The sequence below is a fragment of the Antechinus flavipes genome, chromosome 4 (assembly GCF_016432865.1).
Source record: "Antechinus flavipes isolate AdamAnt ecotype Samford, QLD, Australia chromosome 4, AdamAnt_v2, whole genome shotgun sequence".
In the NCBI taxonomy this organism is placed as follows: Eukaryota; Metazoa; Chordata; class Mammalia; order Dasyuromorphia; family Dasyuridae; genus Antechinus; species Antechinus flavipes.
This window is the reverse complement of record NC_067401.1, coordinates 155,953,935-155,981,346: the sequence shown is the minus strand read 5'-3', so window position 1 is coordinate 155,981,346 and position 27,412 is coordinate 155,953,935. Positions and strand designations below refer to the sequence as shown.

At 34.7% G+C, this 27,412-nt stretch overlaps 1 protein-coding gene across 1 annotated transcript in view; it reads left to right on the top strand.

Annotated features, from left to right (window-relative positions):
• The window catches only part of KCNJ16 (potassium inwardly rectifying channel subfamily J member 16), a 172,070-nt gene that overhangs the window by 29,566 nt on the left and 115,092 nt on the right, over positions 1 to 27,412 (top strand). The gene's annotated exons all lie outside the window — the stretch shown is intronic.

Genomic DNA, 27,412 nt, shown 5'->3' with positions numbered 1-27,412 from the left:
AACAGGGACACTGATACATTGTTGGTGGAATTGTGAAACATCCAGCCATTCTGGAGAGCAATTTGGAACTATGCTCAAAAAGTTATCAAACTGTGCATACCCTTTGATCCAGAAGTGTCTCTACTGAGCTTATACCCCAAAGAGATACTAAAGAAGGGAAAGGGACCTGTATGTACCAAAATGTTTGTGGCAGCCCTGTTTGTAGTGGCTAGAAGCTGGAAAATGAATGGATGCCCATCAATTGGAGAATGGTTGAGTAAAATGTGGTATATGAACGTTATGGAATATTATTGTTCTGTAAGGAATGACCAGCAGGATGAATACAGAGAGGACTGGCGAGTCTTATATGAACTAATGCTAAGTGAAATGAGCAGAACCAGGAAATCATTATATACCTCAACAATGATACTGTTTGAGGATGTATTCTGATGGAAGTGGATCTCTTCAATAAAGAGAGCTAATTCAGTTTCAATTGATCAATGATCAACAGACGCAGCTACACCCAAAGAAAGAACACTGGCAGATGAATATAAAGCCAAGGTTTGATTATAATTTGGGAGCAGATCACTGAACTTTTAAAAACTGTACAGTACATATCTCCTTGGTTCCCTATAGAAAAAGAATTGGATCCAGACAAGTGGAAATTAGTAAGAGAGCAACTAGGTGATTACTACACTTCCAATCCAAACTCAATTTCCAAAAATATACTTAATACATATAATTTAATACAACTGGCTTTAAGAAATTATATGTGTTAAAATGCAGAAAAAGAATCAAGAGCAGGAGGGGGAGGTGCCAACTAAACTGGGTGAAAATGATGAAGAATCAGATAATAATGGAGTTAAGTACAATTCTGAGTGTGGCACTTTACAACAGGAGCATTTCCCATCCCTTGACCTCCCTCCCACAATTAATTCTTCATGGGTGGAGGGAGAAGGAGGAGGGGGAGAGGCAGTGATACAAACAGAACCACCTATTAAGCAGCCTATGACAAGATTACAAAAAGCATTGGTCAAAGTTAAGAGATAAGGACAAGATACATCTGATTTAAAAATAAACACATACCCTGTGATTGAAGAGCTTAATTCTTCAGGTCAAAAAAGGAGAAGATACACTCCTTTGGTTGTGTAAAAAATTAAGGATTTGAAAAAAGGTTGCACTCTTTATGGGGCTACATCCTCTTATGTTAAAATGTTACTAGATAGTTTGGCTTATGAAATCCTAACTCCCAGTGATTGGAAATCCATAGCAAGGACATGTTTAGAACCTGGACAAAACTTGTTGTGGCTTTTGGATTATCATGAATTATGTAGGATTCAAGCCAGATGCAATAGGCAAACAGGAGTTAATGTACAAGTCATTTTTGACCAATTAGCAGATGAAGATCAGTATGGAGAGAATTCAGAACAGATTAATTATCCCATAACAGTGTATGAGCAAATTTCTAAGGCTGCAATAAAAGCTTGGGGTTCTCTCCCAGAAAAAGATGAAGATAAAGCCTTCACAAAAATAGAGCAAGGTCCCAATGAACCCTTTGCAGATTTAGGAATGTTTGCAAACAGCTGTCACAAGAACCATTGGAGAAAATGCAGCCATGGACCCACACTTAATACCGTATACCAAGATAAGATCAAAATGGGTCCATGATTTAGGCATAAAGGACAAGATTGTAAATAAATTAGAGGAAATAAGATAGTTTATCTCTCAGACTTGTGCAGAAGGAAGAAATTTGTGACCAAAGATGAACTAGAGACCATTATTGATCACAAAATAGAAAATTTTGATTACATCAAATTAAAAAGCCTTTATACAAACAAAACTAATGCAAACAAGATTAGAAGGGAAGCAACAAATTGGGAAAAACATCTTCACAGTTAAAGGTTCTGATAAAGGCCTCATTTCCAAAATATATAGAGAATTGATTCTAATTTATAAGAAATCAAGCCATTCTCCAATTGATAAATGGTCAAAGGATATGCATAGACAATTTTCATATGATGAAATTGAAACTATTACCACTCATATGAAAGAGTGTTCCAAATCACTATTGATCAGAAAATGCAAATTAACACAACTGAGAGGTACCAGTACACATCTGTCTGATTGGCTTACATCACAGGAAAAGATAATGATGAATATTGGAGAGGATGCGGGAAAACTGGAGCACTGATGCATTGTTGGTGGAGTTGTGAATGAATCCAACCATTCTGGAGAGCAATCTGGAATTATGCCCCAAAAGTTATCAAACTGTGCATACCCTTTGATCCAGCAATGTTATTTCTGGGCTTATATCCCAAAGATATCTTAAAGAAGGGAAAGGGATCTGTATGTGCACAAATGTTTGTGGCAGCTCTGTTTGAAGTGGCTAGAGAGTGGAAATTGAATGGATGCCCATCAATTGGAGAATGGTTGGGTAAATTGTGGTCTATGAATGTTATGGAATATTATTCTTCTGTAAGAAATGACCAGCAGGATGAATACAGAGAGGCTTGGAGAGACTTACATGAACTGATGCTGAGTGAAATGAGCAGAACTAGGAGATCATTATATACTTCAACAAAGATACTGTATGAGGATGTATTCTGATGGAAGTGGATTTCTTTGACAAAGAGATCTAACTCAGTTTCTGTCCAATGATGGACAGAAGCAGCTACACCCAAAGAAAGAACACTGGGAAATGAATGTAAACTGTTTGCATTTTTGTTTTTCTTCCCAAGTTATTTCTACCTTTTGAATCCAATTCTCGCTGTGCAACAAGAGAACTGTTCAGTTCTGCACACATATATTGTATCTAGGATATACTGTGACCTATTTAACATGTATAGGACTGCTTGCCATCTGGGGGAGGAGATGGAGGGAGGGAGGGGAAAAATTGGAACAGAAGTGAGTGCAAGGGATAATGTTATAAAAATTACCCTGGCATGAGTTGTCAATAAAATGTTATTAAAAAAAAAAAAAAAAAAAAAAAAAAAAAACTTTTCCTAGTTATAAGCACTACCTAGGCATAAGTGAAGATTTGGATGTATTTTTATTTAAACTTATGAATTACCTAAAAAAAAAAAATAGAGATGAGAAAACACGGACTGAGATGTGAAATTGTTCACCAACATCATAAAGCTAATAAATTTTAACAGCAAAAACAACAACAACAAAAAATGCAGCTACCGAAATAATGACCAGACATCTGGCTAAGGAAAATGCTAATGAGATTTACAAAATAATTATATAGGGACTATACAAAGATGCTCCTTTAGAGGAGATAATAAGATTCTGTGCCACAGTGGGCAGAAATGCTTATTATACCCAGACTGTGATGAACATGGGAAGACAGGGTCCCTCTTGGCAAGGGACTTCTAGAGAAAGTCATCGATGTTTTCAGTGTGGAAAACTAGGACATTGTAGATATTGAGATAGAGTGGGAAGACAGGTTAAGAGAAGACCTAAAACCCTATGTCCAAAATGCAACCTGGGCTTCAGAATGTAGATTGACCCAGGGAAATGAGAGGTGGGGCCCAGCCCCAAGATATTATACAAAAGACAAGTGGGGCATGATGGCAACTGAGATTAACCCAGAGAGTCTTTAGAAGTTCAATACTCTGATGTAATCAATCCACTGAAAAGCAGAACCGAACAGTTCTCTTGTTGCACAGGGAGAATTGGATTCAGAAGGTATAAATAACCCGGGAAGAAAAACAAAAATGCAGATAGTTCATATTCGTTTCCCAGTGTTCTTTCTTTGGGTGTAGCTGCTTTTGTCTGTCATTTGTCAATTGAAACTCAGTTAGGTCTCTTTGTCAAAGAAATCCACTTCTATCAAAATATGTCTTCATACAATATTGTTGTCGAAGTATATAATGATCTCCTGGTTCTGCTCATTTCACTTAGCATCAGTTCATGTAAGTCTCGCCAGTCCTCTCTGTATTCATCCTGCTGGTCATTTCTTACAGAACAATAATATTCCATAACATTCATATACCACAATTTACTCAGCCATTTTCCAATTGATGGGCATCCATTCATTTTCCAGTTTCTAGCCACTACAAATAGGGCTGCTACAAACATTTTGGCACATACAGGTCCCTTTCCCTTCTTTAGTATTTCTTTGGGATATAAGCCCAATAGAAACACTGCTGGATCAAAGGGTATGCACAATTTGATAATTTTTTGGGCATAATTTCAGATTGCTCTCCAGAATGGTTGGATTCGTTCACAACTCCACCAACAATGCATTAGTGTCCCAGTTTTCCCACATCCTCTCCAAAATTCATCATTATTTTTTCCTGTCATCTTAGCCAATCTGACAGGTGTGTAGTGGTATCTCAGAGTTGTCTTAATTTGCATTTCTCTGATCAATAATGATTTGGAATACTCTTTCATATTAGTGGTAATAGTTTCAATTTCATCCTCTGAAAATTGTCTGTTCATATCCCTTGAGCATTTATCAACTGGGGAATGGCTTAATTTCTTATAAATTTGAGTCAGTTCTCTATATATTTTGGAAATGAGGCCTTTATCAGAACCTTTAACTGTGAAGATGTTTTCCCAGTTTGTTGCTTCCCTTCTAATCTTGTTTGCATTAGTTTTGTTTGTACAAAGGCTTTTTAATTTGATGTAATCAAAATTTTCTATTTTGTGATCAGTAATGGTCTCTAGCTCATCTTTGGTCACAAATTTCTTTCTCCTCCACAAGTCTGAGAGATAAACTATTCTATGTTCCTCTAATTTATTTATAATCTCATTCTTTTTGCCTAGGTCATGGACCCATTTTGATCTTATCTTGGTATATGGTGTTAAGTGTGGGTCCATGCCTAATTTCTGCCATACTAATTTCCAATTATCCCAGCAGTTTTTATCAAATAATGAATTCTTTTCCCAGAAGTTAGGGGCTTTGGGTTTGTCAAACACTAGATTGCTATAGTTGACTATTCTGTCTTGTGAACCTAACCTTTTCCACTGATCCACTAATCTATTTCTTAGCCAATACCAAATGGTTTTGGTGACTGCTGCTTTATAATATAATTTTAGATCAGGTACAGCTAGGCCACCTTCATTTGATTTTTTTTTTCATTAATTCCCTCGAGATTATCGACTTTTTATTGTTCCATATGAATTTTGTTGTTATTTTTTCTAATCATTAAACTATTTTCTCGGAAGTCTGATTGGTATAGCACTAAATAAATAGATTAGTTTAGGGAGTATTGTCATCTTTATTATGTTCGCTCGGCCGAGCCAAGAGCACTTAATATTTTTCCAATTATTTAAGCCTGACTTTATTTGTGTGGAGACTTTTTTATAATTTTGCTCATATAATTCCTGACTTTCCTTTGGTAGATAGATTCCCAAATATTTTATGGTATCAACAGGTATTCTGAATGGAATTTCTCTTTGTATCTCTTGCTGTTGGGTTTTGTTGGTGATGTATAAAAATGCTGAGGATTTATGGGGATTTATTTTGTAGCCAGCTACTTTGCTAAAATTATGAATTATTTCTAATAGCTTTTTAGTAGAATCTCTGGGGTTCTCTAGGTATACCATCATATCATCTGCAAAGAGTAAGAGTTTGGTTTCCTCATTGCCTACTCTAATTCCTTTAATATCTTTCTCAACTCTTATTGCTGAGGCTAGTGTTTCTAATACGATATTAAATAATAATGGTGATAGTGGGCAACCTTGCTTCACTCCAGATCTTACTGGGAAAGGTTCCAGTTTTTCCCCATTGCATATGATGCTTACTGATGGTTTTAAATATATGCTCCTGACTATTTTAAGGAAAAGTCAATTTATTCCTGTGCTCTCAAGTGTTTTTATTAGGAATGGATGTTGGATTTTATCAAATGCTTTTTCTGCATCTATTGAGATGATCATATGGTTTTTGTTTGGTTGGTTATTGATATAGTCAATTATGCTAATAGTTTTCCTAATATTGAACCAGTCTTGCATTCCTGGTATAAATCCTACTTGGTCATAATGTATTATCCTGGTGACGATTTTCTGTAATCTTTTTGCTAATATTTTATTTAAGATTTTAGCATCAATATTCATTAGGGAGATTGGTCTATAATTTTCTTTCTCTGTTTTCACCCTACCTGGTTTAGGTATCAGTACCATGTCTGTGTCATAAAAGAAGTTTGGTAGGACTCCTTCAATCCCTATTTTTTCAAATAGTTTATTTAGCATTGGAGTTAATTGTTCTTTAAATGTTTGGTAGAATCCACATGTAAATCCATCTGGTCCTGGGGATTTTTTCTTAGGGAGTTGATTGTTTGTTCTATTTCTTTTTCTGAGATGGGACTGTTTAGGATATTTACTTCTTCCTCTGTTAGTTTGGGCAGGCTATATTTTTGGAGGTATTTTTCTATTTCATTTAAGTTGTCAAATTTATTGGCATAAAGTTGAGCAAAGTAACTCCTAATTATTGCTCTAATTTCCTCTTCATTAGTGGCGAGCTCTCCCTTTTCATTTTTAAGACTAACAATTTGATTTTCCTCTTTCCTTTTTTTAATCAGATTTACTAAGGGTTTGTCTATTTTGTTGGTTTTTTCATAGAACCAACTCTTAGTTTTATTAACTAATTCAATATTTTTTTAAACTTTCAATTTTATTGATCACTCCTTTTATTTTTAGGATTTCAAGTTTAGTGTTTAACTGGGTTTTTTAAAATTTGTTCCTTTTCTAGCATTTCTAGCATTTTTTGCAAGCCCAATTCATTGACCTTCTCTTTCTCTAGTTTATACAAATAGGCCTCTTGAGATATGAAATTTCCCCTTATTACTGCTTTGGCTGCATCCCATACATTTTGGTATGATGTCTCATTATTGTCATTTTCTTGGGTAAAGTTATTAATTATGTTTATGATTTGCTGTTTCACCCAATCATTCTTTAATATGAGATTATTTAGTTTCCAATCATTTTTTGGTCTACTTTCCCCTGGTTTTTTGTTGAATGTAATTTTCATTGCATCGTGGTCTGAAAAGGATGCATTTACTATTTCTGCCTTACTGCATTTGAGTTTGAGGTTTTTATGTCCTAATATATGGTCAATTTTTGTATAGGTTCCATGAACTGCTGAAAAGAAAGTGTATTCCTTTCTGTCTCCATTACATTTTCTCCAGAGATCTATCACATCTAATTTTTCTAGTATTCTATTTACCTCTTTGACTTCTTTCTTATTTATTTTGTGGTTTGATTTATCTAATTCTGAGAGTGCAAGGTTAAGATCTCCCACTATTATAGTTTTACTGTCTATTTCTTCTTGCAGCTCTCTTAATTTCTCTTTTAATAATTTAGATGCTATACCACTTGGTGCATATATGTTTAATATAGATAGTGCTTCATTATCCATGCTACCCTTTAGCAAGATATAGTGCCCTTCCTTATCTCTTTTAATTAGATCAATTTTTGCTTTAGCTTGATCTGAGATCAGGATGGCTACCCCTGCTTTTTTGACTTCACCTGAAGCATAGTAGATTTTGCTCCAACCTTTTACCTTTAACCTGCATGTATCTCCCCGCTTCAGGTGTGTTTCCTGTAAACAACATATTGTAGGATTCTGGCTTTTAATCCATTCTGCTAACTGCTTCCTCTTTATGGGGGAGTTTACCCCATTCACATTTATGGTTAGAATGACCAATTCTGTATTACTTGCCATCTTGTTAACCCCGGTTTATGCTTTTCTCCCTTCTTTCCCCTTTCCCCCCTTCCCAGTATTAAGCTTGTGAGCACCACTTGCTTCTCACAGCTCTTCCTTTTTAGTATCCCTCCCCCCACCTTAGAGTTCCTCCCCCTATCTTACCCCTTTCCCTCCCAGTTTCCGTATTCCCTTCCGCTTAGCTTATTCCTTCCCTTTTCACTTTTCCTTTCTCACTTTTCAATGAGGTGGGAGAAGTTTCACCATAGATTGAATATGTCTTAAGATTTTTCACTTAAAGCCAATTCTGAAGGCAGTAAGATACCCGCTATATTCATCCCCCTCCATTCTTTCTCTCAGATATAATAGGTTTCCTATGCCTCTTCATGAGATGTACTACCCCCACTTTACCCTTTTTCTGGTACAATGTCCTTTCCACATCAATTTCTAGAACAAGGTATACATGTATTCTTTATACATCTATATAGTCAAAATATAGTTCCCAAGATTAATCTTTACCTTTTTAGATTTCTCTTGAGTTCTATATTTGTAGATCAAACTTTTTGTTAAGTTCTGGCTTTTTCATCAGAAATAGATGAAATTCGCTTACTTCGTTGAATGTCCATCTTCTTCCCTGGAAAAAGATGCTCATGCTGGCTGGGTAAGTTATTTTTGGTTGCATACCAAGTTCCTTAGCCTTTCGGAATATCATATTCCAGGCCCTTCGATCTTTTAATGTGGATGCTGCCAGATCCTGGGTGATCCTTATTGTGGCTCCTTGATACTTGAATTGGGTTTTTCTAGCCGCTTGCAATATTTTTTCCTTCATCTGAGGGTTCTGGCATTTGGCCACTATATTCCTTGGTGTTTTGATTTTAGGATCCCTTTCAGTGGGTGATCAATGAATCCTTTCAATGTTTATTTTTTCCTCTGTTCCTATGACTTCTGGGCAGTTCTCTTTGATAATTTCCTGGAAAATAGTGTCCAGGCTCTTTTTTTCATCATGGTTTTCTGGAAGTCCAATGATTCTCAGATTGTCTCTCCTGGATCTGTTTTCCAGGTCTGTTGTCTTCCCCAGAAGGTATTTCACATTCTTTTCCATTGTTTGATTTTTTTGGATTTGCTTGACTGATTCTTCTTGTCTCCTCGAGTCATTCAATTCCAATTGTTCAATTCTGATTTTCAGTGAAGTATTTTCTTCACTCACCTTTTTAAAGTCTTTTTCTAATTGTCCAATTGAGTTCTTTTGTTCTGTGGATTTTTTTTCCATTTCGCCAATTTTGTTTTCCAGTTCACCAATCCTATTTTTCAAGGATTTTACTTCTTTATCCACTCTCTCTTTAACTGACTTCTCCAGGCTCTTTTGCCAAGCCTCCCTCTCCTTTTCCCATTTTTCTTCTAGCTCCCTTGTGAGAGCCTTTTTAATTACTTCTATGAGAAGTAATCTGTGCTGAGGAACAGATGATCTCCCCCTTTGGGGATTCACCTGGGGACTGTCTGTTTTTAGTCTCCTCAGGATTTAGAGTCTGCTCTCTATCTGTGTAGAAGCTGTCAAGGGTTAAAGTCCTCTTCAGTTTCTTGCTCATTCTGTCTAATAATCAAAGACAGACTAGCAAAGAAAAACAGAAAAAACTGGAGTCTTTCTTTGGGGGAGGGGCTGGGTGTGTTACCAAGCTTCCTCTCCAGACTGTGGGGGGGCAGCAGTGATGCACTAGCCCGATTGTGCTGCGCCTGTGCTCTGAGATCCCAGAGCGTGCTGAGTCGCTGTGGGGAGGGGGGGGAAGGGGGAGGCTGCCAGGTCCCGAGAGACTCCAGCTGTTTGGGGTTGTATTCTTCAGCCCCGGTGTTTTTAGCTTCTCTGCTGGGCTGCTGAATTGCTGCTGGAGCAAAGTGTCCAAACCTGTAGCGAAGCTCTCCCCGCAGAGACGGCTGCGATCACTCCCCACCCCCTCTCCAGTCTGCTCCCGTGCTCTCACTGCCACTGCCCGCCGCCTGCGCCCGATCTAAAACCGTCCCAGCCCTCCAGTAAAGACAGACTTTTCTTGGCGAATCTCAAGGATGGCTTCTCTTGGTAACTATTTGTGGGTTTTTTTCAGTCAAGCATTAATTCAGAGGCTTGTAATGAATGGATAGTGAGAGAAAGCGTGGAGCTTACACAGCTGTGAGCCTCCTCTCCGCCATCTTAACCGGAAGTCCCCGAGGGAAGATAAAATATATCAAAATGTTGAAAAGGTAAAAACAAGATTTAACAACTTATTGGATAGGTGGTGTGAATCAGAGGGAGGAGTTAAGGTGTTAAGATTGTAAATCTGGATGATTGAAAGTTGGCAATTCTGTCAACAGTAGGAATGGAATTAGGGCAAGAAAATGTGTTGGGAAAAGATAGAATTCTGTTTTGATAGGTTGAATTGAAGCTATTTTTTTCTTCTGTAGTCAGAAATTTCTACTAGACAGGTAATGATGTGATGCTGAAGCTCAGAAAATAGGCAAAGGATGGATATATTGAAATGGAAATCATCTACATAGATGATGAGAGCTATGGGAGCTAATGAAATCACCAAGTGATTTAGAATGGAAAGGCATGAGAGGGTAACCAAGAGAGAGTATGCTCATATTAGAGGATGTGACAAAAATGATCTAGCAAAGAACAGAGAAGAGTAGTTTGACAAGTACAAGGGGAAACAAAAGAACAATTTCATAAAAATTCTGATAAGAGAGGAAGGGGGAAAGGATGTCTAGCAGTGTCATATGTTTCTTAGAGCTTAAAAAGGATGATGATTGAGTAAAAGGCATTAGATTTAGTAATTAAAAGAACACTGGTTACTTTAGAAGGAGTGTTTTCAACTGAGTTCAGATTCCAAATTGCAAAGCATTTAAAAGTGAGAGAAGAGAAGGCATAGGCACTTAGTAGAAATGACTTTTTCTAGCTCATCATTATGATAGGTTAGAGCAGGGAAAGATTATAACACTAGGTATCCTTATTTTTTAGATTTTTAGGAGCAATTTTATCACACTGACCAGAATGTCAACACCTTCAGTGACATCATCAGAGGCCAAGTGGCCAGAATTAGTAGTTCTTCCAGGGTTTCTTAATCACTATGATGATCTCAGGGCTCACATAGTAGACATCACTATGTTTGCCATTTCTTTATTTTGCCATCATTTTACCCTTGATGAAGTTGGTTATTGTTGTTTGTTGTCAGTGAGGTAGCTAATGTGGATAGATTGTTGGACTTGGAATCAAGAAGACTGGGATTCAAAACTTACCATCTGAGGTGACAATGTGACCCTGGGCAAGAGATTTCATCTATGTGTGCTTCCATTTTTCTCATCTGTATTATAGCACCTACTTTTTAATGTTATTATGATAATAAAATGATACAGGCTCTGTGCTTTCTAAATTTTAAAATATTTTATAAATATAAGCTGCCAATATTTGTTTGTTGTTCTTGTTACTGTCAGAGCATCCTGTTTCCAGCACCTGGTTCTGTGACCCTTGCAAATTATTTATCCATTCAGTATTTCAGGTAACTCTCCAAGATAATATCTTGCAGAGAAGATGCTAACCTGTATTAGTAGAGTGAGTTACCTAATGTGGGAATTCCATTTATTCAAAAATCCCAGGTCCAGTCCCTACTATCATTTGGTAAGGACTGACTTTGAAGAAGCACAGAAGATAATGAGTATCACTAGATGAATATACAGTACATCAAGTGACAATTTCCTGATTTGATGCATTTCCTCTTTTTACCTGCTGTTAGCATCCAAACACCAAATGTGGCATTCATTCAAAAAATTCTCAGCTTTCAGAGCTCAAGATTTTCCATCTGGCTCTTCAGAAATAGTTTCCCTTTGTCCATTTGCCAAATAGCCAGGGGTAAGGAAAAATATAGTAGAATCCAGGTTTCAGCATAGATTTGTTCACATTATCCCACCTCCACCCAAGCTGTTGAAGACTAGTTGGTCAATTGCCATGAGACTCTGTCACCCACATATCTCATATTGGAATAAAAGAAAAAAGAATTTTCTATACTCAGACAAAGCTTGATGTAGATTAAACAGTACAGTCATGAATTATAGACAAAATCTGCCCTCAATTGTTAACTTCTTCAAGACTAAATTTTCTATCACTTTAAAAATAGAGTCAACAATATAATAACTTGGTTTAAGTTTTAAAACTTAAAATAGCTCCAAGACATTTGGGATCCCCTTTATTATACTTAAAAATGATAAACATTGAAAGGATCTCAGATACCATCTACTCAAACCCCTCATTTTATATATGAGGACACTGAAGCCTTATGAAGGATAGCTTATTTGCACAAGATTTAAAAAAAAAATAAAAATTTGTATGACTTGTATGAACCACAAAGTACCACACAAATGTGCAGTCTTGTGATGATGATGATGATGATGATGATGATGATGATGATAACTATCATCATTATGTAGCAAGAACTTTTGCCCTTCAGAATACAAGCACTCCTAAAGTCACCTCACTAAAAATCATGTTATTTGTACATTAAAAAATAACTACAAAAAACAAATTATTGTGGGGTCATAAGCATTAGATATAGAACTGGGAGTCAAGATCCACATCTGTTTTAAAGGCTTTTTACTTTTTACATACAGGGTTTTACTGTTTGTTTTCCTTAGTCACAACACATTTGCAGTATTATGTTTCTTTTCTAAATACTCAATTTTATTATTATTGTTTATTATTATTATTATTTTGGTGAGGCAATGGGGATAAGCAACTTAGCCATGGTCACACAACTATGAAATGTTTGTTAAGTGTCTGAGACCAGATTTGAACTCAAGTACTCATGACTTCAGAGACAGCACTCTATCCACTTTGCCATTTAGCTGCTCTATAAGTGACAATTTTAATAAGGACATTGATTTAAGTTGAAGAACTTCTATATAAGGATAAGTGAAATGCTGGAAGTTGCAAAGAGGTAAATTTAGACTTAATATAAAGGAATGCTTCATAACAGCAACAATAAAATTACAGTTCTCACAGTACAATGAGTTGCCTATTGAAACAGTTGATTTTACAAAGGATGTGATTCCTTTTCAGAAATGGGTAAGACTAGATGGTTTCTATTTTCCTTCCAAGTCCAAGTCAGTGAATATGTAGTTATATTTCAATGCAATTGATAGGAAATATAATGTGACATAAAATGTACCCACTCTCTAGGATAATGGAGTTCAAATTCTAGTCTTGCTACTCATTGGATGACCTGGAACTGTGACAACCATGCTAGCACCCAGGATACCTTAGAATCAGCTGGAGTCAGGATAAGCAAAAGTCCTTGATCTTTATTCTTGGTCTTTAGGCGTAGAAGTGAAGGGGATGGAAGCAGAATCTTCACAACCTCCTTCTTCCTTGTTCACTGCCAAAGTGACTCTGGCTAGTCTTCCTTCACCTTCTAGTCCCTCTTACAATCCTCTGTATATACCAATCATCAAGCCAGCACAGGATAGTGGGAAGGGCCATTTTGCAAGCATATGCCTATAGAGTATTGTCCAATCAGTAGTTATCTTCAAGTGCTTGGCTGTCCTGACTTCAGTGCATTGACTCAAGAGTTTCAGCCCTCTACATGGTACAAACTTTGTCTTGTGTAAAATGGGGATGATAATGATTATACTAATAGTCTCACAGAGCCATTATATTTTCTCAATGAGATAATATACATTAAAGTGATATGTAAATCATTCTATTTTTAGTTTTCTTTTTATTACAATTTAGTCAAATCCATACAGTCATGATACTATATATCATAGAGAAAACTCTCTATATATTTTTAAATTTTCTTTGTCCTCTCTTAAAGTGACTCATCTTTAGCCCATTCAATAGTTCTGTGAGGGAAAAATGAATTTTTGAAGATCTTTACTGGAATACTTTTGAGAGAAGTTCCAATCTCTTGTTCTCTACTAGTGGTTTAAATATCAGATAGGTTTCCATATTCTCTTGTTCTTTTCAATGCTGCTCCAGTATAGAAAGAAAACAAACAATATATCTACTGATTAAAATGGAGTCTGGTTATTACTTAAAGTTATGGGTAGCATTGGAATTGAAAAGAATTTAGTTTTTGACTTCTATAATGACATCCAGTGTCTAAGTTGAGCTCTGAGAAATCTGCTCCCAGGGGAGTAAGAAAAATAATAGGTAAGGAGAAAGAGAAGTAAGAAGAAATACTAGCTAGACACTTTATGATTCCAAGAAAATTGGAATTGGGTAAAGTAACAGATCAGGAGAATGTGATAATATACAAATGTTTGAATGTGCAATTCTGCTGAATCTGAGTACCTCACCATATATACTGTTCCTTATTTTGTCACATCAGAGCAAGGTTCTGTCACTACTTCCCTTTTCCACATTTAAGGCTGAGCACAAACTTCCCCGTATGCACTAGTTTATCATTCTACTAAAAGAACCCTCATAGAGTAGTAGATAAAGGAAGAGCCACAGAATCAGGAAGACCTGGATTCAAATTCTATCTCTGGCAAATAGTGACCATGAGACTGCATGCAAGTTTCAATTTCTAAGGCAATTTTCTAAGAGTCTAAGTTAAAGAATAATCCATGGTTTCCATTTGTAGAAAATAGCATATGCATTTTTGAGGTACCAAATGTTAGAAAGGCTATTGATAGACTAGAGTTCATCTAGATGAAGGTGACTAGGATGATAAGAAAATACAAAATTTGCCATATCACAAGGAGTTGAACTTCCTTGGAATTCATAGTCTCAATCAGTAAATATGCTTTTTCTTAAGGTAATGAGCTCTTTATCACTACAAGGCTTAATGTTGTTCATGGATAACAACTTGGCAAAAAAATCATGTTGAAAAAGTTGCTCATGTATTCTTTGGACTAGAGAAATACAATTTCTTTTTAATTCTAAGATTATATGATCTGATGATTACATGATTCATTTTATTGCTTGTACTTAAATTTTAGAGGTAACAGTTGGTTAACTGTCTGGATTATTTAGAATTCTGTGCCAGTGCTACCTTCTTTGGACTACTTATCACATGTCAGAATCTTAAATATGTTCATATCCATCCTGATTGTCTGTTCTTATATATTCCATTTAACCACTCTTGTAAAAGCCATGGCAAATGAATTATCCATCAAATGCTGCACTCTGGTCAGTACCTTCTCTGCAAGTCACAGTCTTAGAGAACTACCTAGAATAAATCTCTATGAATACAAATGACTTATCAAGTTGTTTAGTGTACCCAATTTTATATGACTATTTGGGGTTTTCTTGGCAAAGATACTGGAGTAGTTTGCCAGATTTTTCCCAACTTATTTAGAGATGAGGAAACTGAGGTAAATGGGATTAAATGACATACCCAGAGTAATAAAGGCAGTAAATATCTGAAGTCATATTTTAATTCAGGAAGATGAGTATTCCTGATTCAAGATCCAGTGCTCTATCATCAAATCAAATGAGTTTCCTCTTTCTGAAATAGTATGTTCTCTGCAGCTGGCATAATTTTATAATAAAGTTCCTTAAAATACTATTATAGGCAGGTCGTTATGGGTCTAATAGCCTATTGCTTGGTCATATAATAATTACTTTCACATGAGAAAAATTTCCCTCTCAAGAACTGATTACACTAACTTAACAAGAGAGAGGGAATTAATAATTTGTGGCACTACTTTTAAAAACACCTAAATTCTATATATTTTCTCTCTTCTACTTAAAACTTCATAAATTCAGTGAGTAAGATCAGGAAAGTTGGAAAGATAAAATAGGAATCAATCTTTAAGATTTGCTAATCTTTGATCTTCAGGGAAGAAAAGAAGAGTGACATATATGGTATCTATAGTTTATGGAATAGTACAAGAGTTAATATGTATTACTCTTAAAAGATGAATATGGCTCCATGAAAGGAATTAAAACAGGTCATCTTCACAAAAATCCAGAGGAGAAGGCTATGACGTCTCTCATGGAGTCATATTTCTCCAAATAAACGTTCTACTGTTTTCCACTTTATTTTAGGAGCCAAATCTGACCTTTACATACCCTTCCCATTTTTCCTAATTCAGTGCTCACACCCCTAGGAAAATCTGAGAGTACATATGTTAATGTGTACTGCACCTACTTGAATGAATAAAGAGCCTATAGTCCATTATGCCATGATGGTCTATAAAGTGTAAAGAAAGATGAAAGAAAGAAAGCCTGCTACTTTCAAAAATAACAAAACCACCTGTTTTCAAATAGGTAATTCATAGTTTGTTTATCTATTTTGTAAAAATTGATGATCCCAACAATTCCTTTATTTGTATATCAATTGCTCTCTACATTGACATATGATCACCTTACCTGTGATATAGCTTCTCTTTCTGTCTTAAAAGTTCAAGATTAAATTTCAGAAGATATAGAATTTCACTGCTTTGTTTTGGTCAAAACTCAATTTTTGTTTCCGAGATTTTGATTTAAGTGATTACTTCATTTACTCAGCAATCAGTTAACAATAATTTTTATGTTCTGGAAATATAAATACAAAAGTAGAACACTTTTTAGATTCAAGGAATTGTTCTATGGAGGAACAAATGTGCACAAATTATGTGCAGAATAAATTCTAAATAAATATAATATATCTTGAGGATAGAGAACACTATTGGGTAGTTCAGAAAAATATTTCTTATAGAAACCCTTTTAGTAGTACTTGCTTTGAGTTTTTAAAAGAAATAAGACATACTTTAAGATGCAAGCGAGAAAGGAATACATTCAGAGTCTTGGAAACAGCTATTTCAAAGGAATAAAGAAAAGAATTGGACCATTATGTGTGAGAAATAGCAAGAAGGCCAGTTTTGTTGGAATACAGTTTGCCTGAAAAGGAGTAATATATAATAGTACTGGAAAGGTTGGTTAAGACCAAGTTGTAAAAGGATTTAACAGTCAAACTGAAGAGTTTATATTTACCTGGAAGGTAAATTAAGTTAATTGAGTTAAGAAGAACTGCATTTAAGAAAAATCACTTTGGCAGCTATGTGAGGGAGGAATTGACTTGGAGGAGATGAGGCAGAGAGACCACTTAGGAAGTTATTTCAGAAATACAAGTAAGAAAACATGTATTAAGATGCTATCTATATGAGTATTGAAAGCTATGGAGATATCAATGGCACTATTTCTCAACTGATTAGATATATGAGGTAAACTGAGCAATTGGAATTAATACCAACATTGAGAACATAATTTGATAGAAAGATGGCAGTGCCCTGGAGAGAAATGAGAATGTTTGGAATAATGGTGTGTTTAAAAAATCTATGGAATATACAGTTTGAAATGTCAAATTGGCAGTGAATAATGGTGGATATAATTGAGGAGAGAGTATGTATGGGATGCATAAATAAAATATAATTCAATAAATGGAAGCATATGCGATCAACAAGTAAAAGTGGACAGAGAGAGATGGGGAGAGCTATAAAAGAAGTTTAAGAATAAACCAGAGTTTGGGAGTGTGACATAAGTGATGAAGTAGCAATGGAGACTGAGAAGAAAGGAGTAGTCAGAAATGTGAAAGGAAGACCAAGAGACAGCAGTGTCAAGAAATTCACCAGTGGAAGGAAAATACAGACAGCAAGTTGTGTGTGTGTGTGTGTGTGTGTGTGTGTGAAAGAGAGAGAGAGAGAGAGAGAGAAGGAGAAAGAGACAGAGACAGAGATAGGTGATAAGGGGAGGGGGAAGAGAGGAGGAGATGAGTAGTAAATTTGCCAGTTAAAAGATCCCTGTTACCTTTGCAGAGGACAGCATAAATTTAAACAGGAAGCTGCAAGTCAGATTGCAAAGAGTAGAGGTGGGACTATGAGGAAGGGATATGAAAGCAACAATACAGACAACTGTTTTCTAGGAATTTGGCTGAGAAAGAGAAAAAAAAAATTATGATTTTAGCTTGAAAAAATGATAAATTTAGGGAAGAGTTTCTAAGTATCAGGGAGATGAGTAGTTTGTTGGTAGCAAGGAAAGAATGAGTATACAGGGAGAAAGATGAGTTGGGGAAAGAAGCCAATCTTGAAAGAAAACCTGAAGGGACAGGATTAGAGACATATAACAATAATTAAGGTTTATAAAGTCCTTTTTAAGTGTATATTTCATTTATTTGTCACAATCCTGTAAAGTAAATACTGTTGTTGTTGCATTTTACAAATGAAGAAGCAGAGATAGATAAGAGTTAAGTCCAACAATCTGTCCATTTTGCCATTTAGATACCTGCTGTTATCCTTATGGAGTTGGGGTCATCTAGAGGCTATAATAAGGGAGGAGAAAAGAGGAGTACAATGTCAAAGAATTTAGAAAAATAGGGAAAAGTACGAGAGGTTATCTTGTGATAAATGGCCACAATTTTCTTCACACAGTAAATCAGATCCTTAACTACAAAGGTTAAGGTTGGGAGAAGTCTGCTAGATTTCAGGAAAGAAGAGAAGGCTCACAACCTAATCTAGAACTGTGGCCAAGAAAAGCTTATGAGGGAGAACCCTGTTGAAATTAGATATTATAAATCTGTAACTAAGTTGGTCAACTTAGTTGTATATCCTATTCTAGCTCCTTTACCCACTATACTGAATAATCCACAGTAGGGATTTACTAAGACTTTAATGGACTTAAGACATGGGCATAAGGGGACTCAAATGTAGGGTTGAACCAGCGAATTTTAGGAAATTGAAGAAAATGAAGTCCAGGCAGAGATAAAAGACCAATTATAAAGATGGAAAAGATTGGATGTCTCAATAAGACAAAACACATATGGGGGGGGGGGTAATATTCAAAAAGTATGTCATAGAAAGGAATGGAATAATAAAAGGCCATGATCATATAAAGACATGTCAGAAACTGAGAGCTGAAATCACTTATGGAAGTGCAACATTTGGGCCACTATCATGTAATGTGCAAAACAACAGTGACTATGATTTGAATTGGATAATATATTTAGATAGAAAAAGTGAAGGCTTTGACTTTCCTTGCTTCTTTACCTTTGCTATCTGTTTCTTCTTGGGATAGTCATGTAATGAGTTCTCAAATGATTGTAAAGCTGATATATATCACAATGCTATGCAAAATCAGGAGTCACAGGAAGTTTTGACCATGACCTCTGGTCAGGCTGTTTTGTCCAGTTCCTCAGGAATCAACTTAATCACGAAAGGGATGTTTACAATAAGATCTGGGATGTATCTACATTGTACGGATGTTTTTGAATGTTTTATAAGTTGTTTTTGTGTCTTCACATTAAGAGCATGATGAAAATGAGGCCAAATATGAGTTAAATGTTGTTAGTTGTTAACATTTACATTTAATTATTGTAATACCCCTTTTGAGAGATAAGCTATGAATTCCTTATGTTGTTGAATTACCTACCTTATTTAAAAAGTGGCTAAAATCTTTTAAATTTGTTTATTCTTATTGGAAAAACCACTCAGATAACTAATATTCTGAAAAAGTGCAAAATGCTTTTTCAACTCATTGCAATGGAAAAGAAAATTTTTGCATGAGAAGAGATGATTATTATATGTGCTGATAGTGGAGAAACAACAAGGCTGAATATGTTGAATTGCATATTTTTTCTAACTTCTTCCCTTATCAAACCGTATAGTGGAAAAAGAACCAACTATTTGCCAGGAGTGGTTTTGTACTTTGACTTTGTCCATGGCACTTGGGAACAAGAGCTCTAAGATCTTTTTTAGAAATATCTGGGGGAAATTGTATATTACATGTTAGTGTGGTGAAGAATTAGAACAAATAGAGGGAAGAAAGTTAAAAGCATATACTTTAGTGAGCAGAATCCAAAAGCAACAAGTTAAGAGGAAGAAAAGGGCCAAACAGGTCACAGCTGGCACCTAGTAGAATGGGAAGAACAAGCTCCTTTTCAATCCCTTTAATTGTACCTTTATTTTTTAAATAATTGTTTTTATCATTTTATCATTTTTCTTCCTTCTTATAAACTTTATCACTCTAAATAATAAAAGAAATATAATTTTTGGCTAAATTTGTTAAAGATAAAAATGATAATAATTGATTACAAAGATTACTGAAGATAAATTTTCATGTATCTAGACCTCTAAACATTTTTAACCTTCATGAATGCTTTGCCCTTTGGAGCAAAATTCACATTTTCACTTTTTTTTTTCTTACTGCTTGGGTATTGAATAGACCCAAGATGAGAGACATTCTATTTATTGCATCCCCTCCATGAAACAAAAAATATGACCATAGATATTGGTGTCTTTAGAGTAAGGGCAGAGAATGCTATCTGCAAAAGAATGTTCTATGGGGTATCAAATGACTTGGATATTTATTCTGACACTGGCAGTAATTACCTGTATCACCTTATCAAAGTTGTTTTACTCCTTTGGGTTTTAAAATCATTTGTATAAAAGATAAGGGTGGACCAGATCTAACAATCTTTTTCTGTGAATAATTCTTGTTGAGACTGTTTGTTTTCTAAAGTTATTGTATTATATATTATATTAGTTGCAAGGAAAATAAAAATAAAATAAATTCTATATTCCTCTTTTTGAGATTTCCTCTCTCATTTTATTTCTAGTGCCCCTGGTCTTATTTACCTAGAATGAACTTAACCAATTGGCAGATCATTGTGGTGCTTTTCTAAAGGCTGAATGACCTATTTTGTGATCCTTTTCAAAGTAAACCACACAGGAAGGAAAACAAGTCACCCAATTGTTAAACTGGACTATTCATGGCTTTGTTAGGTCCTGGCAAGAATATCAAGATATGTAATTTAGATTCATCATACAGATTTACTAACCTGGCCTTTTACGATACCAGGACTATGAAGTTGGAATACTCAAATTATTAAGTCGTGTTGTCTGTCTATTCTATGATAGAGTGCTTTTCAACAAGGTTTTGGATAAAGTTCTTTGGTTTGTTTCTGAGGGTGTCACTTGAATGTTGGTTCAAGAAAGAGGAAAGATTTAGCCAACTTGTCATGCTTTGTTCTACTAGAACAATATATGCCTTTTTTGCTTTTTGAACAGTAGAAAAAAATCTGGATGGGCTAAATCATTGGAAACTCATTGTGAACAATCCCATTTCCTGCTTTTAAGAGACCTCAGCCATATCATCTGCCCAAGTATACTTTGTCTCTCTAACAAACAACAGACATGTTATTATATTGCCTGCTAATAATTCAATTTAAAAAGAAAACTTAAAAATGATTGTGACAAATTTCCTTTTTCCCCTTTAATATTAAAGCAGAATTAGCAATAAGGACAAAATGAAATTCTGCAGACTTTTCTCTAAATTGAAAGCATAAAGAGCCTATTATAGAACCTGTTTCAAAATAATAGTAATATATGGAATACAAAGTATTAAAAGTTTAAATTTTTTGTAAGGTATAAAAATATATATGTGTGTATATGTATATATGTGTACATACACATGTGTATTTATATATATTTATATTTATATTATGAATGATGAAGGCATATAATAATTAATGTAATGCTTGAGGAATGGTGATAAATGTTAGATTTCTAAGTTTTCTTTACATTAATCATATTTTTGTAATGTTCTTCTCTAAAAATATATTGTTCTCTGGGAGCAGGTTTCCTGGGGGGCTTTTGGAGGCAGCCTTCATTTCAGTACAGAGTGATCACCCCAAATGCAGCCAGGAGTCCAAATCCTTTATTTTCTCTTTCAAGTAGTGTCTCCTTCCTTGGGTCCAGTTAGCTTTCCTAGAGGCCTATCTCTCTCCTTAGTTCCAAGAGCTCTTGCCACTAGCCCTTTGCTTCTGCCAGCTTCAGCCTCTGGCTCCCTCTGAATGTTTCCAGCCAGCATAAAGGTGGAAAATGGGATGAATCTGTCTCCTCCTCTAAGAGTGGGGCTTGTCCTTTCTGACTTCTGAATGTCCTAACCTGAATCCTGGTTGAGGTTCCTAGCTTATATATGCTCTCTTAAAGATGTGAATCTTATAGAACTCTAATAAGTACTAAGTACATTAGTGAACTAGAGAACTGTTAAGTACCATGCTAAATTAGATAACTGACTTAGCACCTTGTAAGAATGCTAACATATTTTGAAACTTACTCTGATCAAAAAGTCTCAAATGGTGAGCATAATAGGTTTATGGCCTATGCACTGAGTGCATTAGCTTTCTTAATCGACACATCTTTTCCATGATGATATGCTCAACAGAGAATCATGATTATATGTAAGGATAATGCATTGGACACAATGTGGAGACTGGTTCTAGTCACGGGATGAATGGGAGACTTTTTGACTGGCTACAGAGGCAATGAAAAAACTTTAGTTAACTTACATTATTTCAGAGGCTTTTCAATTCTTCTGTTTCTTGTATTTCTTTGTTAATGGTATCCTGTGAGAAACCAGATTATAAATGGAGAGATTCTGGGTACTTACTGACTCTGAAACCATTTGGTATCTAAGGCCTCAATCCTTGGCCTTTACTAAATTATGTTAAGTGGATAAATGTGGTGCTAGTCCACGGCACCTAGCAATGGAAGCAAATACAAATTTGAGACAGTGTTATAAAAGTAGATAAGGATTATATAGACTGTTCCTTTTTTTGCTGATAGCATGATGCTTTACTTAGAAATGCTGCACAATAAGCAAAAAAAAAAAAAAAAAAAAAGCCCTCCATGAGATAATAGCTTCTATAAAGAAGGTTAATCAAATTGAATTTACATATTTTCCTATGTCAATCAGACTATCATTGACATATTTTACAATGTAGACCACCTAAAATTACAATTTAGTTGGAGTATCAAAATCTAGAATACCAAGCTAAAGTATGAGAAAAAGAATTGCTATTAAAGTGATACTAGAGAGTCTATATCACATACTATCTTATACATCAGTAATTATCCAAACCTTTTGGTAATGGTAAAAAATATTGGAAAAGTATATCAATGGAATAGAATAGAAAAATAGGAATTCTAAATAACTGAACTCAGAATAATTCAATGTTAAATAAACCTGAGTACATAAATTATTTAGAAAAATAATATTTATTCAACATCTGGGAAATCTGGAAATCAGTGGGGCATAATATATACCAAATTCAAAATGGATATATAACTTGAACATTGAAGAAAATTTTAAAGAGAATCAAATCAAGTGTTTTTCACAGGTATAGGTAAGTGTTAAAACAAGGGTTAGAGGAAATTTCAAGAGATAAAATAAATAGTTAACTATATGAAATTCCAAGTTTATATATAATAAATAATTCAGCTGATTTTCATTCAATTAATTTTTGATGATACATTGAAGAAATCAACTGAGTAAAAATATGTGCATCAAAAATCTCTGAAACAGATTTGATATACAAGATATTGGCAACTAATAGAATTGCTGCACTTTTTGTAGTATGAAAGTAGAAGAAACAAAATATCAAATTATCAATTGGGACATAATTAAGTAATCTAGTGCTTGATAAACCCAAAGATTCCAGTTTCTGGAATAAGAACTCACTATCTGACAGAAAACTTCTTGGAAAATTGGAAAATAGTAAGGCAGAAAATAGGGATAAACCAACATTTCACTTGCCAAAATAAGATTAAAATGAACATGATTAAGACATAAAGGGTGATAAAGCAAGCAAATTAGGAAAGCAAGACAGTTTACCTGTCAGATGTATGGAGAAGAAAAGAATTTATGACCAAATGTAAGACCAAAAATGAGATAAAGAACATTATGAAATGCAAAATATATCATTTTATTGCATTAAATTAAAAAAAAATGTGCATAGGTAAAACCATACAACAAGAATAGAAAGAAAACAGAAAGGTGGGAAATAATTTTTTATAATCAGTGTCTCTGTTAGTCCTTATATCTCAAATATGTAGAGAATTTAATACAGTTTTTAAGAATGCAAATCATTCTCCATTGATAGTCAAAGGATAATAAATAGGCAATTTTGAGATGAAGAAATTAAAGCTATCTAAAGTCATATAAAATGCTTTAAATCACTATTGATTCAAGAAATACAAATTAAAATAACTCTGAGATAGTACCTCACAGCTATCAGATTGCCTAATATGACAAAAAAAAAAAAAAAAAAGAAAATGATAAATGTCTAAAGGGGTGTGAGAAAACTGGGACATTAATAGGTGAAGTTTGAACTGCTCCAGTTATTCTGGAGAGTAATTTGAAACTGCTCAAAGTGCAATCAAACTGTGATTTTCATTCTTCAATACATTACTATATCTGTATCCTAAAGAAATCATTAAAAAAGGGAGAGGATTTAGATGTACAAAAATATTTATAATTGTTCTTTAACAAAATGGGCAAAGTGGGAGTCTTCATTAATTGAGGAATGACTGAACAAGTTATAGTATGTTAAAGTAATGAAATATTATTATTCTATAAGAAATGATGGACAGCCAGATGTCAGAAAAAAAATCTGGAAAGATTTACATGAATTGATGTGAAGACTGAAGAGCAGAACTAGGAAAATATTGTACACAGTAACAGCAACATCAGACAATATCAATATAATTACTTAGACATTCCCAGCAATACAATGATCCAAGAGTGCTCCCAAAGACTCATTATAGAAAATACTATCCACATCCACATAAAGGACTCTGTAAAGTCTGAATTCAGATGGAAGGTTACTATTTTCACTTTAAAAATATTTTGGTTTTTGTTGATTTTCCCTTTTGTTTTGTTTCTTATTTTACAAAGTGACTAATGTGGAAATATGTTAACATGATTGCACTATATAACCTATATAAGATTGTTTGCAGTCTTAGGGGGAGGTGATTGGAGGGAGAGAAGGAGAGATGCCCATCCCCTTAAAATATAATCTTTTATTTTAACAAGACAAATGGGATTAAGTGTTTTGTCCAGGGTCACACAGCTAATAAGTGTTAAGTATCTGAGGCTCCATTTGAACTCTGGCCCTCCTGACTCCGGGGCTGATAATCTACAGCATCATCTAGCTGTCCCCTCAAAAATTAAGGTATCATTGTGTTGAGATGATGGAATTGAATCATTTTTTAAAAGAAAAATGAAGTAGAAAAACAATTGAGTGTTCAAATCAATGTCCCTCCATTACCCTTGGCTACCTTCTTATATTTTAAAAAGATGCTTGATGATAATAGGCAACAAAGAACATAGCAAGAATTAACACCAATAAAGTACCTTTTTAAAGAAAAAAGTAAACTGGATAAGTCAAGATAAAACATTTATTTTAACAGACAAAGTAGCAGCTCCCACAGAAATAAAAAGTATTTTGATTTGTGGTTTTGCAGAATTGTAGCAAAGCCTTTATCTTTTTGAAAGGAAAAGGTTAGTTTGGATAAGCAAGGTCTTAACATTTCAGCTATATTCCCTCTAGGGACACAAAAGTTCTCAGGTTCTCCCTCCAAATACTGCAAAAGTCTAAGAATAGTCAGGTTTCTCATCAACTTAAGGAAAGTTCAATTACCCTTGTCTATGTTAGCCAAAACAAGAAGATGCACAGACTAACTGGAAATGTCTTGATTTTGAAAATTACCTGATAGGAATAAAAAAAAAAAATCAAAGGAGACTCATGAATGGAAAATTCCTTTTCTGGCTTCCTGTTCTCCTTGTAATGCTAACTAAGGTGGGATTGGTTTCCAGCTGCCAAAAGAAATAACATTTCTTATTCTTTGAGGGGAGGAGGGAATGGAAAAAAAGAGATGTAGGCCTTTTTTTCTGACTTTCTTTTCCTCCTTCAAGTTTGAAAAAAAAAAAGAAATGAAAGACTGGAAAAATGCACAAGCGGTTTTGTAAATAAAGACAACTATACAGGACAAACATAGAATTTTGTCGGAAATATCCAAGTGTGACAAGATAATCAGGGCTTTGAGTGCCTTAATTATCCATATAATTTGTTTTAGACCTCCACTTTTACTTAGTATAGACCCTGATGTTTAAAACAAAAAAGAGAAGGGTGGCCTCTTTTGAAATTAGATCATTCCAACTTCTAATGTTTCTGTAATGCATCTTTTTTTTTGTACTCTGACTTCCTTCATAAGATAAACTAATAGTTGATAAAATGTCAAAAACACGAGATAAGACTCTGTCACATATGTGGACAGTAAACTATGACCTATTTATAACATTGGGGAGGTGCCAAGAAAGTACCACTAATTTCATTTTCTCATAGATTGATAGCCCAGAGATATATAATTCAATGATCTGTCTTTATAGATAGGAAAGTGGAAACCTCAGAAGGTTAGATGATTTGTTTTATATAATAGAAAGCCAGTATGAGATAGCTAGCCTCTTCTCTCCTAATCTAGTTCTTTTTACAAATCCACTATTGGGCTGGGACTATCAAACAAGAATTCACAAACTAGCTACAATTGATCTAGTCATTAATGCCTGAAATTCTCCCATTATACAGTTATTCATAGGGTTACAAACTCAGGAAAGTTGTATGGATTCTCAAGGACTATCTGTCTCAAACCTCTCATTTCTCATTGCCAGAACAAAGAAGAAAGCTGACTTTTCCAAGGTCAAATAGATAGTATTTGATTGGAGAGTTTAATCTAAGTCAGATCTCAAACTGATATGTTTGTCTTAGCAATATTTAGTTCAAAATAAATGTGTGTAAAATACACAATGGCCATTCTCTTTGGCAAATGGTAGATTTATTTAGAGGTTACAAACAAAAATCAAAAGACACAATAGACATTAAGGATGGTAGATATGAAATAGAGTTGGGAAAATTTATGTTTACACTATCCAGAGTTAGCCAGAGTAAGGAAAAAGATGCTATTAAAGGAACGGCACTATGAGGAAGGAGAGTAAGCTCAAAGCGAGCTTGGTCCTTAACAAAATTTAGCAAAAACCTTCAACATAACCATATCTATTATAGGGGTAATATGGCCTTGGGGTTTCCCAGGCCTAAAGGCACAAAAAAAGGGGCAAGAGTCAAAGATCATGTGGTTCACTAAGTTTCACACCTCTCTAAAGATATACCAATTAAGATAGCCTGGGAAAGCTAACTTCCTTTTTGTATGCAATTATGGTTGGTAGAGTTTACTTTAAAACTGTCTTAATTTAGGGTAATAAGACAGTCTGAGAAAACCTAAATCCCATCATAGTTATCTCAAAGGTTGTTGTGAATGTTTTTAAAGATGCTAACTAGATTGGAGACAGGTTGGATGAATTAACAATAGACTCATTCTACATAAACAAGATTTGGGCTTCTTCATGACAGGGGAAAAGAATACTGTTTCTATTTAAATGACAAAAAAGCATTGTAATTAACCCAAAAGATGTACCCTCTACAGTATAATGTCATGGACTTGAAGAAAAAAGTCTTTATTTTCTTTTAATCCTTAACATTAAGCACACAGTGCCTTGTTCTAATTTTCAGGTAATAAATGTTTACTGAAGTGTTCAGTAGGCACCCCTGGAAAGTATAATATATAAATTATTAACATATAAGCATAGCTTCAATTATTTAATTCTTGTTTGACCAACAAGTCAAACCAGAGGCTAAGAACTCACAACAGATAATCTTTTTAAAAACAAAACAGGTATAATAAGATAACCCAGACATTTTCCAGAGCAGGAAGATTTCCAGAAAGCAAGAACCCCCTCCCTCACCAGAAGCATGAAGGCTCTGAGCCCTCAAAATTAAGTTGTTGTTTAACTTAATAAGGGAGAGGGCTTTGAAAGAAAGGTGAGTGTCCAGTTATAAACTTCATTTAATTCATTTATAGTACAAATATAAATAGCATGACAAAGGGGGTACATTTGGTCAAAAGCCCCAAGCAAAGGGTGGGACATAAAATAGAAAATAAATGGATTTA